Source organism: Acomys minous (assembly GCF_964271855.1).
Source record: "Acomys minous genome assembly, chromosome: 13".
Lineage (NCBI taxonomy): Eukaryota > Metazoa > Chordata > Mammalia > Rodentia > Muridae > Acomys > Acomys minous.
In genome coordinates this window covers 47,052,523-47,074,155 of record NC_140495.1, presented here as the reverse complement: position 1 = coordinate 47,074,155, position 21,633 = coordinate 47,052,523, and the positions used below count along the sequence as shown (strand labels likewise).

General features: G+C 47.7%; 1 pseudogene across 1 annotated transcript; it reads right to left on the bottom strand.

Annotated features, from left to right (window-relative positions):
- Positions 1–5,456: 5,456 nt before the first annotated feature.
- On the bottom strand, positions 5,457–13,108 carry LOC311580712 (small ribosomal subunit protein uS9m-like; annotated as a pseudogene). The gene is made up of 2 exons: positions 13,002–13,108; positions 5,457–6,473 (listed from the first exon to the last, which is right to left on the bottom strand). The product of its transcript is annotated as a small ribosomal subunit protein uS9m-like (transcript).
- Between the last annotated feature and the right edge of the window lie 8,525 nt (positions 13,109–21,633).

The window sequence follows — 21,633 nt, the reverse complement described above, 5'->3', positions numbered from 1 at the left end:
CATTTCATTGGGGCTAGCTTACAGTTCCGAGGTTTAGTTCATTAGCATCATGTCAGAAAGCATGGCAGCCTGCAGGCCGACTGTTGTAGTACAAGAAGTGCCATGCAAACCACTCGAGCACCAATCTCAGCGAGATACTGATGGTTTAGCGCCACACCGAGACTGACCATGGCCAGGGACACAGTGAACTTGAGAGCTGTACTGTGGCGCCAGTCTGCTTCTAAGGCAGGCTTTAAAAAAAGAAAAACTGTAGCCCCAGGCATTGTGGCGCACGCCTGTAATCCCAGCACACAGGAGGCAGAGGCAGATGGATCACTGTGAGTTCAAGGCCAGCCTGGTCAATGAGTCTAGGATAGCCAAGATAACACAGAGAAAGCCTGTCTCGAAAAGCAGAGAGAGAGAAAGAGAGAGAGAGAAAGAGAGAGAGAGAGAGAGAGAGAGAGAGAGAGAGAGAGAGAGGAGAAAGAAAAACTGTAACTGGGTCACAACCAGGTAGCCAGGTGGGAAGCAAGGGGGAGGGCAACATTACATCATTTTTACAGCTAAATACAAGAAGACTCAATTTCATTCTGAGCACAATGTCCAGGTGTCTAGACAAAGCATTTTAAGCTGATTGGCTAGGACATAGGCTAGGGAACTTTTCAGTTCCCCACCGTTCTGAGAGAAAGGAACATAGCAGAGTATTGTGGTTTTGTTTAAGTAGAACATAAATCATTAACTCAAGCAGAATGTTCAATAAGTGTTGAATTGTAAGTAAAAGGCTGTTCAGGCTCCCAGCAGGAGGAGCCCAAGAACATGAAGTTAATTTTACTTTATGATAAAAATGGAGATTTGGAGATAAAATGGCTTCTGATATGGTAAAAGTGACAGTAGGTGCTCACAGAGGAGCCCCAGTTATCCTAGGAACTAAAGCAGGCTTCAGTGGACGGGCTATAGAGTTTAAGCAGATTAAGCAGTTTACAACACAGACGTGATGCTGGAGAAGGAGAAGCTGAGAGTTCTACATCTTGATCCAAAGGCAGGCAAGAGGGGTCTGTCTTCTGCAGGCAGCCAGGAGGGTACTGGGGGGGGGGTCTGTCTTCTGCAGATAGCCAGGAGGGTACTGGCATTCCACACTGTGCAGAGCTTGAGCATAAAAACCTCAAAGCCCACACACCACAGTGACACACTCACTCCAACAAGGCCACACCTCCTAATAGTGCCGCTTCCCATGGGCCAAACATTCAAACACACGACTCTATGGGGGTCAAACCCATGCAAACCCCCACCCCACCCCTGATCCTGGTTGTAGGGGCTTGATATGGCTTGGCTCAACAGATAGTGCAGGCCACCAGTTCTCAGCTTTCTGGATGGAATGCAGGTTCTATCTCTTCCCTTGAGGAGAACCCTCCCCCCTCCCCTCCTCCACCTCCTCCCCTGCCACCACCCACCAAGTGATGCCAAGTGATCAGCATTTCTGGTTTCTTAGTGCTTCTCTATGGGTACAAGGACCTCATGCCCTCTGCACTAGTTACGGGAGAGAAAAGGCTTTATTTGGCTTACGTATCTCAGTTCATTGAGAAAAGTCAGGGCAGGAGCTCATGGCAGAGGCCGTGGAGGAAGGCTGCTTACTGGCATTCTCCCTAGGCTTGCTCAGCCTGCTTTCTCCTAAACACCAGGATCACTTGCCCAGGGGTAGAACCACCCAGGGCTGGACCCTCCCACATCAATCATTAACCAGTGAACAGACTTACCCATCTTACAGGCCCATCTCACAGGTGTTACAGGTGTTTTTCTCAGCTAAGGTTCCCTCTACCCAGATATACTAGGCTTGGGTTAAGTTGTCAAAAACTAGTCAGCACACACATTTTCCTTTAGTTCAAAATACTTAGAAATTGTACACGGGAAATAACTTTGTATTCCCGGACATCCGAATTTTTTCCATTCTGACTTCAAGGAGAGAGGGACAGTGATACTGTGCAGCACTGGCAGCCAGGGGTGTGGTAGCTCTCCACCAGTGACCCTCTCAGTCTGGGGGTGAGCACCACACTTCCTGCCTGGGGAAGAGTTCCACACTTCCTGCCTGGGCAAGGGCTCCACACTTCCTGTCTACATGGCCACACGCGTTCTTTAGTAGTCCTTTACTTAGGTATAAGTGGACAGTTAGATTAAAAAAATATTTATTTATTTGATCTATGTGTGTGTGTGTGAGAGAGAGTTTGCTTGCCTGAGCTTCTGTATCCCTCATGTGTGCAGGAGCCTGTGGTGTCCAGAAGAGGCCATCAGATCTGCTGCAACTGGAGTTGCTGGTGGTTGTGAGTGACCCACACGGTGCCAGGAACCGAACCCAGGTCCTCTGCAAGCGCGGTAAGCACTGTGACCACTGAGCCATCTCCCCAGCCCTGGACATTTAGATTGTATTTAAAATATTCGTCCTAACATAAATCTTGCTAAAATGAGTGTTCTTACCCTCTCTTGTTTGATGCTTGTGTAGAGACATATGCACCAACACCCACCCAGGTACTAGACATGTGTTGACTTAGAGCTTTAATAACCTATGAGATTGTTTACCACGTTATGCCTGCTTCACAGATGGGGAAACTGAGGCACAGGGAGAACAAATGTCATACACGAAGAGAAGGAGCCTTGAAAATGCCAAATTAGAATTTGACTCAAAGAGATCTGGCTTCAGACTTCCTGATGTTAGCTCCTGAGATTTCTGGAGACAGAACTTTGGGTCACAAAGGCTGGGATCTTGTTTTGACTTGCACTATTATTTCGTGTCAACTGAAAAGAGGAAAACGCTACCGCTATTTGTTGGTTGGTGAGTGGGAGGACTTGAGTGTTGAGGAAGCCCGAAGTTTGGAATCTTATAATGAAAACTCCAGACACTGGCTTAAAGGAGGCTCAGAGGGATTTGAGGCACTGAAGGACCTCATTCTGAAAGTTCAAGGAATCCTATGCATTTACAATTCTGGAGTGAGAAATTGCTTTCTCTGCCAGCAAAAGTCAATTTTATCATTGCTGCCTTATAGCAAGCTTCATGCTGTCCCACTTGTTCCCTAGAGAGCGAGGAAAAGAAATACGCAGATCGAAGGGTGAGGTTAGCTGTGGCCTTGCGGTGGCAGCAAGCTGCAAGCACCACCCAAGCTCGTGCTTGCAGATGGCACCTTAAAAGTTGAATCCGCACAGCCTTTCATTTGCAGAGAGTCTCACTATGTAGCCTTGGCTGGCCTGGAACTTGCTATGGAGACCAGGCTGATCCAGAACGCACAGCCAGAGATCACCTACCTCCGCCTCCTGAGAGTGCTGAGATTAAAAATGTGAGCTACCGTGCCTGGACACAATTAGACATTTCTAAAACTCCAAATGTGGGCGGGGAAGGAGAACCACAATCAGGAGAAGAGACACTAATTCATGAAAGCCAGAGGGCTGTCAAAACACAGGGCTCGGCCATCTGTTTGTACTCGGACTATGTGCTCACTTAAGGAAAGCTCATTGCTGAGCAAGGGAAACGGAAGTTGCTGTTTCTGAAAGTGGAGCGCAGAAGGCTGCTCTCGTGTCTTCATCACAGTTCCTGCCGCTGGACTTTGGCACACTTAGCCTGCTCCTGCCGCCTGTTTTCGTTAGGAGCAAGTCTGGAATGGTGGAGTGTTGCTGAGAATGAGGAAATGGAAAAAACCAGCATATTTCATCTAGCAAAATAGCCATTTGGAAGCGGTAGGGTTCAAACACGTCCAAATTGGGATTCCCAAGAGAGTGCATTCCAGGAAGCAGTCATGACACAGAATAATGCCTCGTGTTCAAACTCCTTTCCGTAGCTGCTGCTTGGAATGGAGTTGTAGTTACCTAATGTTGAGCCAAGTTTCTCGTTTTCCGCAGATGTGCGTTGGAATACAGAGAAGTCAGACCAGCTGCCTTGAAGGGTGGGGGTGGGGGTGGGAGTGAGGCTTAGCTTTGTTCTGTAGGGCCTGGCTTACCAAAGTAGTAATGAAGATGTAAGAGGGAAAGGTGCTTTTTAGAAACAAAAGTGCCTTGAGCCAGCTTAGGTCTACTTATAGACAAACAGCAAACACTGGACCCGTGCTGCCATCTGCTAGTCTAGCTAGACCTCACCAACATTAAAAATGTAGAGTACAAAATTACCACCAGCCAAATTCGCCTTGGGACCTGAAGCTGTGACAAGGCCATGCCCTCATAAGCTTTAGTAAATAGCCAGTAAAACATAGAGCTAAGCCAGGCCCCGGGGCACACGCCTGTGATCCCATCACTCTGGGAGGCAGAGGCAGGTGGATCTCTGTGAGTTCAAGGCCAGCCTGGTCTACAAAGTGAGTCCAGGACAGCCAGGGCTACACAGAGAAACTCTGACTCGAAAAAGCAATAGAGATAAATGCACGTGTGGTCTTTGTTAAAAAATTAAATAAACATAAATGGCAGCGGGAAGACTGAGACTCAGGTGATGTAGAAGATTGTACCCTCCTGATTATCAGCTGATGAGAGAAAAGAGGAAGGGGCCTGGGCTCAGAGCTAAAAGCTATTTCCCTTTCTGAGTCATCACATTTGCTATTCTGGGCTTTGCAGGGTAATAAACTGCATTGCTCTGCTACTCTGAGGCTCCAGTGCCCATAATTAGGAGTGAAGCAGAGATGGTTCCCTGCCGGGCCTGGCTTTCCAAAGTGGGAATGCAGGGGAGACGGTCCCCGAGGTGCTTGGTATGTGTTTCCTCCTTGCGAACCACTATTCTTAAAAAAAAAAAAAAAGATTTATTTTATTATTATGTATTCAGTGTTGTCTGCATGTACACCTGCAGGCCAGAAGAGGGCACCAGGTTACATTATAGATGGTTGTGAGCCACCATGTGGTTACTGGGAATTGAACTCAGGACCTTTGGAAGAGTAGGCGGTGCTCTTAACCACTGAGCCATCTCTCCAGCCCCAATGAACCACTATTCTTATTCCCACCTGTATACATCATATACTGTTCTCTCTGAAAAGATTTTCTGATAGACTCACTTCATGAGTGGTCAAACGATAACTGCATTCATCTAAAAAAAAAAAAACCTAGCTGATACCAAGACTTTTCTGGGGGGAAACAATGTAAGATGATTGACCTATTACATGTCAGGACTTGGGCTTGGAGAGATGGCTCAATGATTAAGAGCACTGGCTGCTCTTCCAGAGGACCTGAGTTCGATTCCCAGCACCCACATGGCAGCTCACAACCATTTGTAACTCGTGATCTAGGGGGATCTGATGCCCTCTTCTGGTATAGGACACATGAGTCATACATGTAGATACACATGCTGGTTAAGCGCCTACTCGCACCTTAAAAAAAAACTAACATTCTTTTTATTATTTTTGATCATAATTAAAACAAAATAGCACTTAAAAATGAATCATGTCATAACTTAAACTCAAAATAATGTTTGAGTGTGCTGCCTCCCTTGGTCAGTGTGTATGAACATGCTCTGCCATGAGCTAGGCACACAGACATGGCTGCTCCTCGCTCTCCTGTGAAAAACCCGAGAGCTTCTTCCAGGCGAACTTTCTTCGGGGACCCTCCTGGCCCCTGGCTTCTTCTGTTCGCTGATATGTGGGTCATGAGTAAGTAGTCTAGCTTGCCTCATCCACTCAACCTCGTCCTCAGTGACGAAGCTGCGTAAAGCTTTTGGCCATCGCAAGCGTATGGCTCCTGCCCGCACCCGTCTCCCTCCTCCAGAGACTGTGCAGGTTACATCATGTTTTTCCAGCCGGTCCAGGAAGTGGAAAGGGAATGTCAACTCTTCTCCACCCTGCATGATGGGAAAGCAAAGCGGATAATCGACTCCGCTCAAGTGGCTCCTCCCTCTGCCGTGGCGGTCTTCCTCCTGCCTTCGCGGGCGCTGATGGCCATGCTTTGCCATGCGGCACAGGTTCAATCAGTTGCTTTTTTGACTGAATAATTACTCTTTCGCGGAACCTCTGCACAAATTCTCCTTTGGCGGGACCATGTGGCGATGCTGAGAACTTTCCCAGCAGTTGGACGAAGAGCACATAATCTTTAGCTGACAGGTTTTCCACTAACATTTTTTCTAGTTCCTCCTCTTCTAATTCAGCCATTTGCTGCCAGCCAGGTCTCTGGACTCGGTTTTTTCCTGAAAGGACACCTCTGTGCTTTTCTAGCTGGAGGACCTTTCCATATACTTTTTGCATTAGTGAATAGCATGACTGTGCCAGGATAGAAGAGAAAATGACATGGACAGCCATCTTCTCCCCACGGATTGCTATTTGTGTAGGGAAATTTGCCCAGGATGCTTCATCATTGGCGTGGATTGCTTCTCAAATAAACCACTTGGAAAAAGGTAAGCAACAGCTCTGACTATATCCTCTTCAGTGACGCTTCCTCCTACCTTGTTGGCTAAGTGCCTCTTTCCTATGTTGAATTCTTCAATCCGCTTCTTAATAAAATCCTCTCTATATGCTTCCTGTCTTGGGCATCTTTGTTTGTTTTTACAACTGTGGTATGTATTATCTTTTATAGCCGGGACCTGGGCCTGGTCTGCCAATCAACTGCCGAGGCTATCCAGTACTCAGGTCTCTGGCAGAGGCTAGCCCTAAGCACATGATAGAGCCAAAGGGAAAGGTGCAGAGGGTGGCCATGTTGGCCATGAGAAAGGTCCTGGCAGGAGCCATTTTTTAAAATGTCAAGTCTTGCTTATGCTGGCGCTATGGTATGACAGTGTGCTACCGGCATAGTACGGACAAATGGATGAGCAGAATGGAGTAAATATGTCTGTGAATAGATTTTCATCCACATGAAGTCTGAAGTACAGTGATGGCATTTCAGAGGCCTACAAATCAGGCACAGGGGTCAGCCTAAAATTCTCAGTTTGGAAATAGGAGACCGTAATTGTGACTTTAGAGCAAAAAAAAAAAAAAAAAAAAAAAAAAAAAAAAAAAAACTCTTAACACAAAATGTGCATCTCAGAGGGGAGAAATACCAGACGAGCATGAGTAAACTAAAACTGAAAACTGCCTTTGATATAGGACTATTTTATACTGATAATCGAAAAAGAAGAGTCTTACACATAATGCACGTAATTGAGAAAAGAATGATGCTGGCTACGTTAAAGGCTGGCGTTACTCATTCAGACTCAGGACTCAGTAGGAAAGTGGAGTAAATTATCTGTCTGTCTGCCAGTCTGTCTGTATATATACCCAGTCTGGAAGCTGAATGGCCAATTACCTCTCATCAAGATGCCCTGGAAGTTTGCTTCAGTCTTACTAAATGTATGTGCACAAGCACATGCCAAAGATCACCCTTAAGTGTCTTCCTCACTGCTCTACACTTCATTATATTTTAAGGCAGGCTTTTGCACTGAACCTGGAGCTAAATAGATTGGCCAGTGTGGCTAGCCAGAAAGCCTCAGGAATCCCCATGATCTGGGACTACAAATACATACTATAGTGCATGGCTTCCCCATATATGTATGTGTGTGTGTGTGTGTGTATATATATATATATATATATATATATATATATATATATATATATATATGTGTGTGTGTGTGTGTGTGTGTGTGTGTGTGTGTGTGTGTGTGTATTTGAGATTGTTATATAATTACAATATTTCTCCCTTCCCTTTCCTCCCTCCAAATCTTTTCATATATGCACCCCAATGACTTTCAATTTTGTTGGCTCTGTTTCTTAACAATTAAACTTTATTATATAACCCAACGAGCTTACATAAAAGGGAAAAAAGGTTAAAAGGAAACAAGAGTGAACCTTCCGGTATCTGTCCCATGGGATGGGTTCCTAGATGTCTCTGACCTGGGCTCTGGTCTGGCCTGTTCGCTGATCCTCTTCCACATGCGCTCAAGCCTGTTCTGAACCTGCTGCTCCTCTCTCCTCTCTGCCTGCCTGTCTGTCACGTGCAAAGGGCAGTCTCTACCTCCCACTGAGGGTTGATTAGAAACACAATAGTCCAGGTGGAGTCCCTTGGTCCCTTTCCTGAATTCTAGGCCCAGGGCAGCTCCACCCAGTCTATCTCAAGGTTAATCTCAGGGAGTATCCTTGGTGTGTCCAAGGGCAAAGTCCGCCAAGCCTGCTTTCACCTGTGACAAAGCTTACAATCCTTCCCACACAATTTCATGACTCCTTTTTGTTTTACTATTATTGCATGCACATGTGCATATGTATATATACACTGAAAAGGAAAATTTTTAATTACCATTAAAGCAACCAGAACAGCAGAGCTCTCTAACTCATAAGTGCAGGTCGACAGGTATGCTAGCCCAAGGTCCCAGATGATAAGTCACAAAGAATGCGGAGCTAGGAGACAAAGGCCTATTGAGTGTTCCAGGGACCGGCTGGCCATAAAAGATAGGGAGAATACATAAGGACAAATTCCTGAGAGAAACAGGTACCGGACATGGTCGAGTGAGTAATGAGCCAAGACCCCTCATCCGATCTTATGGTGTCTGCTTAATCCCCCCCTTGAGGCCTGCACACAATGTTCCAGGTTTGAGTTTAACTAGATGTGTCGTTAGTTCAGATAAACATCTACTCTCGGGTTCCAAGAAAAACAGGAACCAAGGACTGTTCCCATGTGATTAAGCCTGAGCTTACCCCAGATCTGCCTACGCAATTTGCTGATGTTCAAATGTTTGAAACAACCAATCATGTGTGGCCGTGCCAAAACTTCCCACTCCCTCCGACCCTTGCCCATATAAACCCCTAACCCCTGGGCTTCTGGGTCGACCCCTCTGTCTCCTGTGTGAGATATGTGTCGACCCAGAGCTCCGCCAATAAACTGCCTCATGTGTTTACAGCAAGACGGTCGTTTGTGTGTCTTTGGGTGCGCGCCATCCGGAGGCTTGAGTGAGGGTCACCCTTCGGGGATCTTTCAACACATATATTTCAAAATCTCACCTGTTCAGTCCTTATAATGCTACCCAGATGTATGTCTCAGGACTGGCCCTTTGGCACTGGACCACCAGTTGGCCTGTTCTTCCTTGGGGAAGACTATCTCTTCCATTTCCATCTTTCCTCAGTTGCCTATAGTTCTTTGTGTAGGGCTGAGGCCTCATGGGCTTTTCCCCATCCAATATGACATGTTCATCGGCATCATCCTCATTCAGCTCACAGTGGGGTCATCCTGTTGGTCAGACTTTACGAGTGTATCTCCGACACTACTAGGAGAACACAATGTCACCACAAACTCCCTGATCCTCTGGATCTTATAATCTCTCTGTCCCCTCTTTCAAAGCGTTCCCTGATCCTTACGCATGGGAGGGCTTTGTAGGTGTTTTTATTGGGACTGGGCCTGTAAGACCCCCTCCCCTGTGCACCCGCCATAGCAAGCATAGCAGCAGTAACGCTATCTTGCAAGGCAAGACTAGAATAATAGGTTCCCGGGATAAGATGAGGCCTGGGGCCCAGAGGAGAAAGATAAAAGCATGCCGAGATAACAGAAACAGTTTGTCCTTGTCAAACAAGATATTTATGGTCGGCCACCTGGCCCAGAGAACGGGTAAACTCCCCTGTTCCTAGAGCCCATCTGATGACCGGGCCATAACCTTGCCTCATTTAAATTTACCAATCAGAGCCCTGTAACTATGCTTCTCGCTTCTGTACCTGCACTTCCCACTAAAATCCCTATAAAAGGCCCCTGAAAGACTCGCTCGGGGCGCCAGCCTCTCCAGAGACTGAGACGCCCGGGTACCTGACCCCCTGCAATAAAGCCTCTTGCGTGTTGCAACCAAAACCTTGGTCTCGCTGGCTCTTGGTGGGGGTCTCCATGTTAAGACCACCGTGCTGGGGGTCTTACATTTGGAGGTCCCACCGAGATTTGAGACCCCCGCCCAGGGACCACCGACCCAAATTCGGGAGGTAAGCCTTTGTGCCAGCCGGCTTAGTCGTTGTTGTCATTTCGTCTCTCTGTTAATCGTTACGTGTCTTGGTGTCTGCGCAGACTCTCTGAATCTGGCAAGGACTAGAAGGAGTTGACGGACTCGGACTTCTTCCTTGTGCCCTCGGGAGATGTCCCGGCGGAATTCCGTAGGGACTTTCCGTCCCACCAGAACCCTGTCTGCCCCAGGGTTATTTGGGGCCCCGGCCCATCTGAGAGGCTATTTGCCTCAACTGGGAGACGAGGAATCCGGATCCCCTGCGGCGCCTGAGCCGCCGTCTCCAACCTCCGTTTTACTTTCGCTTTGGCGCAAGCATCCCGCGCAGCCTGTTTTTGGTCTTTTGTGTCTAGTTTTCCTCTGTTGTCTTTCGTTTTATATTTTTTGGTACCATGGGTCAGACTCTTGCCACCCCATTAACCCTTACCTTACAGCATTTCAAAGAGGTCCGTGTCATTGCACACAATCTGTCAGTGGAAGTCTGCAAGGGCAAATGGGAGACTTTCTGTTCAGCCGAATGGCCCACGTTTAACACCGGGTGGCCACGAGATGGCACCTTTAACCTTTCTCTCATTTTACAGGTCAAGTCCAAAATTATGGACCCTGGACCACACGGTCATCCGGACCAGGTCCCCTACATAATAACTTGGGAATCTCTCGTTCGTGACCCCCCTCCATGGGTCAAACCTTTCCTCACTCAGCCCCCTCCTATCCCCACCTCTCTTACCACGCCCGCCTTAGCCCCTCCCCTGGCCCCCACTCCGGCGGCCCCCTCTGGGGCCGGTTTCTATCCCGCCGTTGTCCGCCCCCCCTAAGGTCTTGCCGCCAGACGAGGGGCCCCTCCTTGACCTCCTAACCGAGGAACCACCCCCTTATCAGGCCCCAGCAGCCCCAGGCCCAGCCTCACCGGCCAGACCCCCGACTCCCTCGGCTCCTCCCTTGCCGGGGCCACCTGAGGATATTGCTCCCGCCGCAGCGCCCGAGGCCTCACCAATGGCCGGCCGACTCCGTAGCCGGCGCGAAGTTCCACCCCAGACCTCTCAGGCCTTCCCCATTCGGGCTGGCATGGGCGGCCAGATCCAATATTGGCCGTTTTCTGCCTCAGATCTTTATAACTGGAAAAATAATAACCCTCCTTTCTCTAAGGATCCCTCCCGGTTAACTTCCCTTATTGAGTCTATTTTAGTCACTCATCAACCCACCTGGGACGACTGCCAACAGCTCCTACAGACGCTCCTCACCTCCGAAAAAAAAGCAGCGCGTCCTTCTGGAAGCACGCAAGAGCGTCCCAGGAGCTAATGGGCGGCCTACCCAGCTGCCAAATGAAATCAACAGTGCTTTCCCCTTGGAACGACCGGACTGGGACTTCAACACTGAGGAAGGTAGGGCCCACCTACGTCTTTATCGCCAGCTGCTCATAGCGGGTCTCCAAAAAGCCGCCAGGCGGCCCACCAATTTGGCCCAGGTTAAGATGGTTACTCAGAAAGCAGATGAGACGCCGTCAGCTTTTCTTGAGCGTCTGAAAGAAGCTTACAGGGTTTACACTCCATATGACCCTGAGGACCCTCTCCAGGCCACCACTCTGGCCATGTCCTTTGTCTGGCAATCTGCCCCAGATATCAGACGCAAATTAGAGAGATTGGAAAAACTCAAGGAAAGTACAGTCCAGGATCTTTTAAAGGAGGCAGAGAAAGTTTATAATAAGAGAGAGACGCCGGAAGAAAAAAAAAAGGCTTAAGAAAGAGTCTGAAAAAAAGGAAGAAAGATTGAGAAAAGAAGCGGAAAAAAGGGAGAATGCTAGAAATAAGAAGAGACATAGGGAAATGAGTAGACTGTTGGCCACCGTAGTTTCAGGGCCCCAGGATAGTCAGGGCCAGGGAGAACGGAGAAAGGCCCCTGTGGATAAGGACCAATGTGCCTATTGTAAAGAAAGAGGCCACTGGGTACGGGACTGTCCCAGACGTCCCAAAGGGCCCCGTAGGGCCCCCCCTCCGCGGCTCTTCTCAACCTAGAAGACTGAAGAAGTCAGGGTTAGGAGCCTCCCCCTGAACCCCGGCTAACTCTAAATGTGGGGGGGGGCAACCCGTCACCTTCTTGGTGGATACGGGAGCTCAGCACTCCGTCCTCACCACCGCACCGGGGCCCCTGACAACAAAGACTGCCTGGGTGCAAGGAGCGACTGGCGGGAAGCCTTACCGCTGGACCACCGAGAGGAAAGTACATCTTGCAACCGGTAAGGTCTCACATTCTTTCCTTCACGTCCCGGACTGCCCATATCCCCTCCTGGGAAGGGACTTGTTAACCAAACTCAAGGCCCAAATTCACTTCGAAGAAGGGCACACTTGTGTGACAGGACCACAAGGGCGGCCTATTCAGACTTTAGTATTAAATCTAGAAGACGAATACAGATTGTATGAGACTGACCCCCCTGGAAACGATACCCCTAGCCCAGACTGGCACGCCCTTTACCCATCTTCATGGGCCGAAACTGGGGGAAGGGGCCTAGCTCACCAACAGCCCCCCATATTAGTACACCTGAAGGCTTCTGCCACCCCAGTCTCTATTCGGCAGTACCCTATGTCCCAGGAAGCCTACCTGGGGATACGGCCTCATATTCGGAGACTCCTGGACCAAGGCATACTGACTCCTTGTCAGTCTCCCTGGAACACCCCCTTGCTTCCTGTTAAAAAGCCCGGGACGGGGGATTATCGGCCAGTCCAAGACTTAAAAAAAGTCAACAAACGGGTTGAAGACATACATCCTACTGTCCCCAATCCTTACAATCTACTGACGGGGCTATCCCCAGACCATGTCTGGTACACTGTGCTGGACTTAAAGGATGCTTTCTTCTGCCTAAGACTGCATCCCTCCAGCCAGCCTCTCTTTGCATTCGAATGAAAGGACCCTGAATTGGGGATTTCAGGGCAACTAACATGGACACGGCTGCCCCAGGGATTTAAGAATAGCCCCACCCTGTTCGATGAGGCCCTCTTTTTACCCCAGCAGCTCAGCATCATCCATTGCCCGGGCCACCAGAAAGGGGACTCCCCTGAGGCTCGAGGTAATCGGCTGGCTGACGAGACAGCCCGCCAAGCCGCTACAAGACCCCTCGACACTCTCGAGGCACTCTCCTTACAAGAGGACACCGGAGCGCCAGGACAGCCAGACCGGAGTTGAAAATTCACCAACGACGACATACAGAGACTTCACAAGATGGGCGCTCTCCCTGAAGGCCCCAACCATTGGCAGTATCAAGACAAGGTAGTCATCCCCTCAAAAGAGACTAACTATTTGATTGACTACTTCCATAAGCTCACTCATTTAAGTGCTCAAAAAATGAAGACCCTCCTCGAGAGAAAAGAGACGGACTTTTACCTCTTAGGAAAAAAAAAAAGGCCCTCCAGAGAGCCCCTGACAATTGCCGGCCCTGCGCGTTGGTCAATAATAACAGGTCCTTGAACCTGTCAGAAACTAGGGTCCGAGGACACCGGCCAGGGACCCATTGGGAAATTGACTTCACGGAGGTCAAACCAGGTATATACGGGTACCGGTACCTGCTGGTCTTCGTAGATACTTTTTCAGGATGGACTGAAGCCTTCCCCACCAAACATGAGACGGCCAAGGTGGTTTCCAAGAAGCTTTTGGATGATATTTTCCCTCGCTACGGGATGCCACAGGTATTCGGGTCCGACAACGGACCAGCCTTCGTCTCCCAGGTAAGCCAGCAGGTGGCCAAACTATTGGGGATTAATTGAAAATTGCATTGTTTATACAGACCCCAGAGTTCAGGACAGGTAGAACGCATAAACAGGTTTATTAAGGAGACTTTAACCAAATTGACGCTTGCAGCTGGCATGAAGGACTGGGTGGCCCTGCTACCCCTGGCCCTATACAGGGTTAAGAACACCCCCGGCCCACATGGGCTTACTCCTTTTGAGATTGTCTACGGTTCACATGTTCCTATTGTTCACTTCCTTGACCCAGATATCGGCTCCTTCGCCACCAGGCCTTCCCTCCAGGCACACCTAAGAGCCCTCCAAGAAGTGCAAAATGAGGTATGAAAACCCCTAGCCCGCGCTTATAAAGACCAGCTTGACAAGCCCCTGGCCCCTCACCCATTCCAGGTTGGAGACTACGTCTGGGTCCGACGTCACCGGACCAAGAACCTCAAACCCCGCTGGAAGGGACCCTACGCTGTACTCCTGACTACCCCGACGGCTCTCAAGGTTGACGGAATTGCCACATGGATCCACGCTGTTCACGTCAAGGCGGCCAAAGACACAGACGGGATCACATGGAGAGCACATCAGACCGACAACCCTTTAAAGATAAGACTTTCCCGAACCTAATTCGCCCCATGACCCTCACTGTTCTCCTCCTAACCCTCCCCTGGACCCCGTCCGCCAGCCCTCATATCCCAGTACAACAAACCTGGGAGGTAACCAATAATGAAGGAGACACCATCTGGTCGATCACTGTGCTGCACCCCCCATGGACCTGGTGGCCGGACTTGACACCAGACACCTGTAAGCTGGCAGCCGAGTCATCCGACTGGCTCCCTGGCTCTAATCTCCCTGAATCCAGTGAGACTTCATGCTCTGGGGGCAGCACATCATCAGGCACTCTCCCCATATGTTCAAACCAGTACACCCGGACTAATCTCCGGTCTGCCGAGTTCTATGTATGCCCGGGGCAAGGTCAATCTCGACAGCTTAAGCGTCAGTGTGGAGGGATCCCTGATTTCTATTGTGCTTCATGGGGTTGTGAGACTACAGGCGAGGCCTACTGGAACCCTTCTTCCAGCTGGGACCTGATCACGGAAAAAAAAAATAGCACCAATGACCCTAACTGCCCTCAGCCTTGCCAAAATAGCTATTACAACCCTTTGGTCATCAAGTTTACAGAAAAAGAAAAACAAGATCGCCGATGGCTTAAGGGAAACAACTGGGGATTGCGATTATATGCCCCAGGAAGAGACCCTGGACTAATTTTTAAGATCAAGTTAACCCTGACTACAGCTCCCACTCTGGCTATAGGCCCGAACCCCGTCGTGACTAAGCCACATCAGGCCCAGCCAAGACCCCAGGTACTAATCAGGACGAACTTGGTATAAAAACTGGTTTAATAAGGCTCCTTGGTTCACCACTTTAATATCTACCATAACGGGCCCTTTATTAATTATTATCCTGCTCCTACTTTTTGGGCCCTGCATCCTTAACAGACTGATGCAATTCATCCGAGACCACCTATCGGTTGTATAGGCCTTGGTTCTAACCCAACAATACTAACAGCTCCAACAGGTAGAACCAGAGGTCATTGAATGAAAGATTTCATTCAATTTACAACAAGAGGGGGGAATGTAAGACCCCCTCCCCTGTGCACCCGCCATAGCAAGCATAGCAGCAGTAATGCTATCTTGCAAGGCAAGACTAGAATAATAGGTTCCCGGGATAAGATGAGGCCTGGGGCCCAGAGGAGAAAGATAAAAGCATGCCGAGATAACAGAAACAGTTTGTCCTTGTCAAACAAGATATTTATGGTCGGCCACCTGGCCCAGAGAACGGGTAAACTCCCCTGTTCCTAGAGCCCATCTGATGACCGGGCCATAACCTTGCCTCATTTAAATTTACCAATCAGAGCCCTGTAACTATGCTTCTCGCTTCTGTACCTGCACTTCCCACTAAAATCCCTATAAAAGGCCCCTGAAAGACTCGCTCGGGGCGCCAGCCTCTCCAGAGACTGAGACGCCTGGGTACCTGACCCCCTGCAATAAAGCCTCTTGCGTGTTGCAACCAAAACCTTGGTCTCGCTGGTTCTTGGTGGGGGTCTCCACGTTAAGACCACCATGCTGGGGGTCTTATAGGCCCCACCACTCTGCATTTTGATTGGTTGTGGTTTTCTGTAGTTCCCATCTATTACTGAGAGACAGTTTCTTGAGGAGTACTTGGCTTTTAAAAATCTGGCTTTTGTGGTGTTGAAATCAAGTCCATATGCCGTGCTTCACTGCCTGGGCTGTCTCCCATCTCCCCAGCCCCTGCCGAGACCCCAGGCAGGCCTCTTTTCCACTCTCAGCTCCAATATCCTCTTCCTTGGGGCATTTATTTGAGAAGACATCTAAATATAAATTCTGCCTTTGTCCTTTTGAGATAGAAGTCTTTTTAAAAAAGCCTCTCGTAGGTTCCACAGTCTAGAAATGCTTTCTTAAGGACCTGGCAGTCATCCCTTTGAAATGTGATCCTCGAGGGCCTCAGTGCCCTGAGCCCAGGCTTTGTGGCATAGTAGGTACCTAACTTCAATGGGCATCAGTGAGTAAGCCCAGTGACCCAGTCACTGAGGATGCCACACACTTGGCTAGCTCTGTATCTGACACCTGACATTTCCCAGTGCTTGCTGCCAGCTCACCCCAGGGCTTGAGAACACTTCTGCCCTTTGTTTCATAGTAGCTGAATTTAGACTTCAGTTCGGTTGCTCGCTGCTACTTCAGCAGCCTTGAGTCAAGTTTTCCTTCGTTGAACTTTGTCCTTTCAATTTGGTGCCTTTACTCAGAAGAATTTAAAATAGTGCTAGAGAGGCTGCTCGGTGGATGAGAGTGCTTCCTGCTCTTTCAGAGGCCCTGAGTTCAGTTCCCAGTTCTAGTGCCTCATAGCTGCCTGTAACTCCTGCTTCAGGGGATATGATGCTCTTGTCTGGCCTTTGTGGGAACTTATACCCATGAGGCACATGTACACACACACACACACACACACACACACACACACACACACACACGTACACACACACACACACACACACACACACACACAAAGCCAAGTATGGTAGAGTGTGCTTGTATACTCGGAAGGTGGACGCAGTAAGACCAGGAGTTCAGCTTGGGCCACTTGAAACCTGTCCCTAGTCACCACCAACAATGAATTTAAAATAAAACCATGCAAGCATACTATTTCCTGGTCACCAGGATGGCAAACGTAAGTGGGAGTGGAGGGCAGTGCAGGCTCTCCTGTGATCCCGGAACACATCTGCACTGTCAGTCTTTCCAGTGGACAACCTGATGTCTCTAGAAATGTTGACGCCGTTCTCTGATGGAGCCGCCGAGTTCTAGGCACACATTTCGGACTCGCGCTCACCGTATTCACAGAAACTCTGTGTGTAAAGGAAGCCTGATTGGGCTGTAGATAAGTTATAGTACTGCAGAGAAGAGAGAGCTGGAGAGCACAGGACAAAGTTGACATGTGAAAAGTAGGTGAAAGAAATCAAGCTGCAGACAATATACGACAATATATGATGACTATATAATTTTAGAAAGTTATGACTCTCCTCTTTCTCTCCCTCCCTTCCCCTCCCTCTCTCTCTCCCTCTGTCCCATCTCTCTCTCCCTTACCCACCCCCCCTCCTATGTCTGTCTGTCTGTCTGTCTGTCTGTCTGTCTGTCTCTCTCTCTCTCTCTCTCTCTCTCTGACTGGAGATTGAACCAAAGGTTTTGTGATGTTAACAGAGTTCTCAGACCCAGGCCACTACATCCTCAGCCCTCATTTTACTTTTCATTTTCTGACATTGTCTCACCAAGTTGCCCAGGCTCACCTGGAACTCACTCTGTAGTCCAGGCTGGCCTTGAACTTGTGATCCTCCTGGCTCAGCCTCTTGAGTAGCAGGACTGTAGTCAAGTTCCACCAGGTTCAAATAAAAAGTCCTGTCTTGTGTAGCATAGGATTCCATAGATGTCACAGTGTTTTGTTTACATTTTTGTTGTGGGATACCCATTTAGTTATAAGAGTGGCTATTTTTAAGGCTATGGGTGAGCAGGGGGAATCAGGGAGAAACATTTAGGAGTTACCATGTTTTACTTCTTGAACTAAATGTCAATATATAAGAATAATATTCTTTGTTTATTTTATATTTAAAATTTTACATATTAAAAATTATGTTTGGGTAAAGGAGTTGGACACTTCTTTTGCGTTTATTTCAACATTAGATACTGTTGCATCTTTTACTGTGCCCTTGAGGTAATGCACACCCAGAGCTATAGATGGAACATTGCCAAGTTTGAGCTAATTGTTCGATGGAATTCCAGCCCCACTTGCGATGCTGGGGCACAGTGCCATCTCTAGTCACTTTTTGGACATTTAAGCTTCCTTCAGGGAGTAATTGGAAATGCCAAGCATTGGCACACAAATTTTGGGAATAATACTTAGTCAAAGAAAAAGTTTGAGTTCTTTTTCCCTCAAAGGGCAGAAAAGCTGGACTCCACCACACTGAGGCTTCCAAGTGCCTGTGCCTGAGGTAAACTGGTAGGTGAGGCCTGGAGCTGGAGACAAGTTTGTTTTAGAAGTTTAGCTCCTCTTCCTCCAACTTTAGTTCAGTTTGCATGATAAAAGGCCAGGTGCCCTACAGGTTTGGAACATCCTGGGAATGTGGGTGGGGCCATGGCAGAGTTGGCCAGAAGTAGTTGAAGTGTCTGGAGGGGAGAGGTGGAGGTTGCAGGGTATGGCTTCTATTCCACTCACTGTTAAACATCAAGACAAACCATGCAGAAGGATTTGGGGTGAAGGGAGAGACTGTATATGGGGAAATTTTTTAGGTGAAGGAAATGGCCTTTATTTTAATAGCTTGTCAAAATGATCACATTTAATACTTTAAGGAGGGCAAATCTTTTATGTAAACTATACCTTACATCTTATTGTAGAAAACAAGAAGCGTGTGCGCGCGTGCGCACACACACACACACACACACACACACACACACACACAATTCCAGAGTATAGAAGAAAATGATGTCAAAATAACAATGTGATTAGCAAACCAATTGAAAATTAATTCTAATGATATAAAGCAAGCAGCATTGTTAAATAAGTGCAATTTTGATAAATATTGATGAGTTTTGGCTGACAACAGGCAATTTTCATGAAGATTGTCAGGTCATGAGCATATAGAGTCTGACATTGTAACAGTTAGATATACAAATCAGACTATTGGCCATGTTACACTTAGCTAATGATGAAACACAATTACAATGCAGGAGGCATTTCTACATGTTTAGTGCCAAATGTAGTCGAGAGACTGAATAACAGTACAAGAGGAGATGCTGTGTGGAACTTTTTATATACAGAAAGTCTTGCTCTTGAAAAGAATGTATGCTTCTCCCTCGTTATACATAGATGTAAAAAAACTCCAACCATTTATGTGATCAAAAACAAAAAAATTAACTGCCAATTTCATGAAATGAAAGTTTCTCCCCCTTCCTACCACACAGGGATATGCATACATAAATTGGATAAGTATGTTTTATGGTTTGAGCTGAAAAACACAAGATACAATATGAAGAATCAGAAGAGAGATACCGGGCAACCGGGGATGATTCTATTTTGGTTAAGAAAGCAAAGAAACATCATCTTCTCTAAATATGTATAGTTATAGATATATGCAAATATCAGTGCGGGTAGACATCGGATTGCTATTGATCACCTCAAAATGTGGAGCATCCGTTTTCCCATGGTTGCAGAGTATCAAAATGGATTTCCTAAAACTCAGGGTGAAACATCTTAGAGTAGCATCTGACATGATGGATGGCAAGCTTTTGGAATTTTCCTTCACAGATTTTTTTTTCTTTATTCTCTATTGTTAGTCCTTGAGAGACATTTCCAACCCTCCACCCCCATCTCCTGTTTTCTATCAGCTTTCTGAGATTTCAGAGGTACCACCAGGAAGCTGTTTGAAATTAAGGATTGCTCTTCATTTGAGACAAGTCCTCATGTAGCTCAGGCTAGCCCCAAACTTGCCATATAGCTGAAGAGGGTGACCTTTAACCTTTGATCCTTCTTTCTCTACCAGCCGAGGGCTGGGATTACAGGTGTGTGCAGCCGCTTCATCTTATGTGGTGGTGGGAAAGGCACCCAGGGATTTGTGCACGCTGGGAAGGCACTTTACCTATTGTGCTACGTCCTTAACCTGGAATTAGGGATCCTTCAACCACCATGAGCCTGACGATGAAGTGGGTCCAAGAGGGGACAATCAAAAGATTGCCTGTCCATTGGCTAGATCTGGGTAGGGGTTTAAAGTTTATGGCCTGTATTGTCCTTGGCTGGTGCCATAGTTTAAGAGGGACCTCTGGGCCCAAATCTGCCTATCATAATGTTCTTCTTATAGGTTTCTAGGACCCTCTGGATCCTTCTATTTTGCTATTCTCCCATGCTTCTCTCATCTAGAGTCCCAATAGGGTGTCCTCCCTTCTGTCCCAGTTTCCTGGTAAGTGAAGGCTTTCATGGGACATGCCCCTTAGGCTAGTATGCAGATATAAGTGAGTATATACCATTTGAGTATTTCTGCTTCTGGGTTAACTCATTCATTATGATCATTTCTAGTTCAATCCATTTGTCCACAAATTTTGGAGAGTGGGGTATGACTTTCACGCGTACTCTGGTGCCTCATATTTGACCATGTCCCCTGGAGGGGGAGACCTGGTCGCACTCAGAGGAAGGACAGCAGGTTACCAAGACGAGACTTGATATCCTATGAGCATATAAAGGGGGAGGAAGTCCCCCTTAGTCACAGTCATAGGGGAGGGAAGTAAGGGGAAAATGGGAGGGAGGGAAGAATGGGAGGATACAAGGGTTGGGATAACCATTGAGATGTAACAAGAATAAATTAATAAAAAAATTATTTTGAAAAAAAAAAAGATTGCCTACAATGTATTGCCTAGAAGCTCTGAAAATACACTGACACAAAAGCTTCATGCTAAGAGAAAAGGTTTCCCAATTAGCAGGCTTCTCTCTCTCATGACCAAGGCAGAAATCTCATTCAGTTTAATCAGGCTTCTGTGCTTTGATTTGCTCTGATGGGAATAGGTCAATGTTTGATGACTACTGACCACCATTACTCAACAGCAGCTCTTAACTGGGACTCAGCACCCCAGAAACTGTCCATTTTGGATTTCTGCTATAGCCAAGCAGGGGACTACCTCAGTGTGCAGTCTCTCTGGGGCCTCCACAGCCTGCAGAGGAAGTGGTGGTTGACTTGTGAAATGTCTCCCCTCTCTTCAAGTGGACATTAAAAATGTCATTAATTACCTGGTTAGAACTATGGTGTGGGCAGATGTCTGCAGTCCTAAAATGCAGGCACTCCTACTTTATGCTTCTATGAAGAGTCCCCTTGGGGCTCATAGCTGCCATTGCTGACAACACTTTTTAAGAAACCTATACACAAGCTTGGAGCACACTGAAGGGTTAATGTCAAATAGCTGAACTTGCTCCTGCTGCCTCAGAGGAAACAAGGAAATAGCCATTTGGAGAGAAAGCTGAAAATAATGGGCAGAGAAGTGACTTCCTTCCTGTTGGTGGGAGGGGTGTGTGGGGGGAACGGAGAATGGGTGCCCCCTCTGCTCACGGGGTGAGGAGATGGTTCAGCTCTGAAATGTGTTTGTGTTTGGCTCCCAGCACCCGTGCCAGGAGGCTCATAAACACCCGTAACTCCAGATCCAGGGACTCTAATGATCTGGGTTTCACAGTGTCAGCATGCGTGTTCATATATACAAGATGCACAAATATACACAGAAAAGAAAACATGTCTTAAAGAAAAAGTATTCGGCTCTCCAGACTGTACAACTTGAAAACCTTGGGAACTCTGCTCTTTGTGTTTTAGACAGGGACAGGGTTTCTCCATATAGTTTTGGCTGTCCTGGACTTGCATTGTAGACCAGGCTGGCCTGGAACTCACAGAGATCCGCCTGCCTCTGCCTCCCCTAGTGCTGGGATTACAGGTGTGAGCCACCTCTCCTG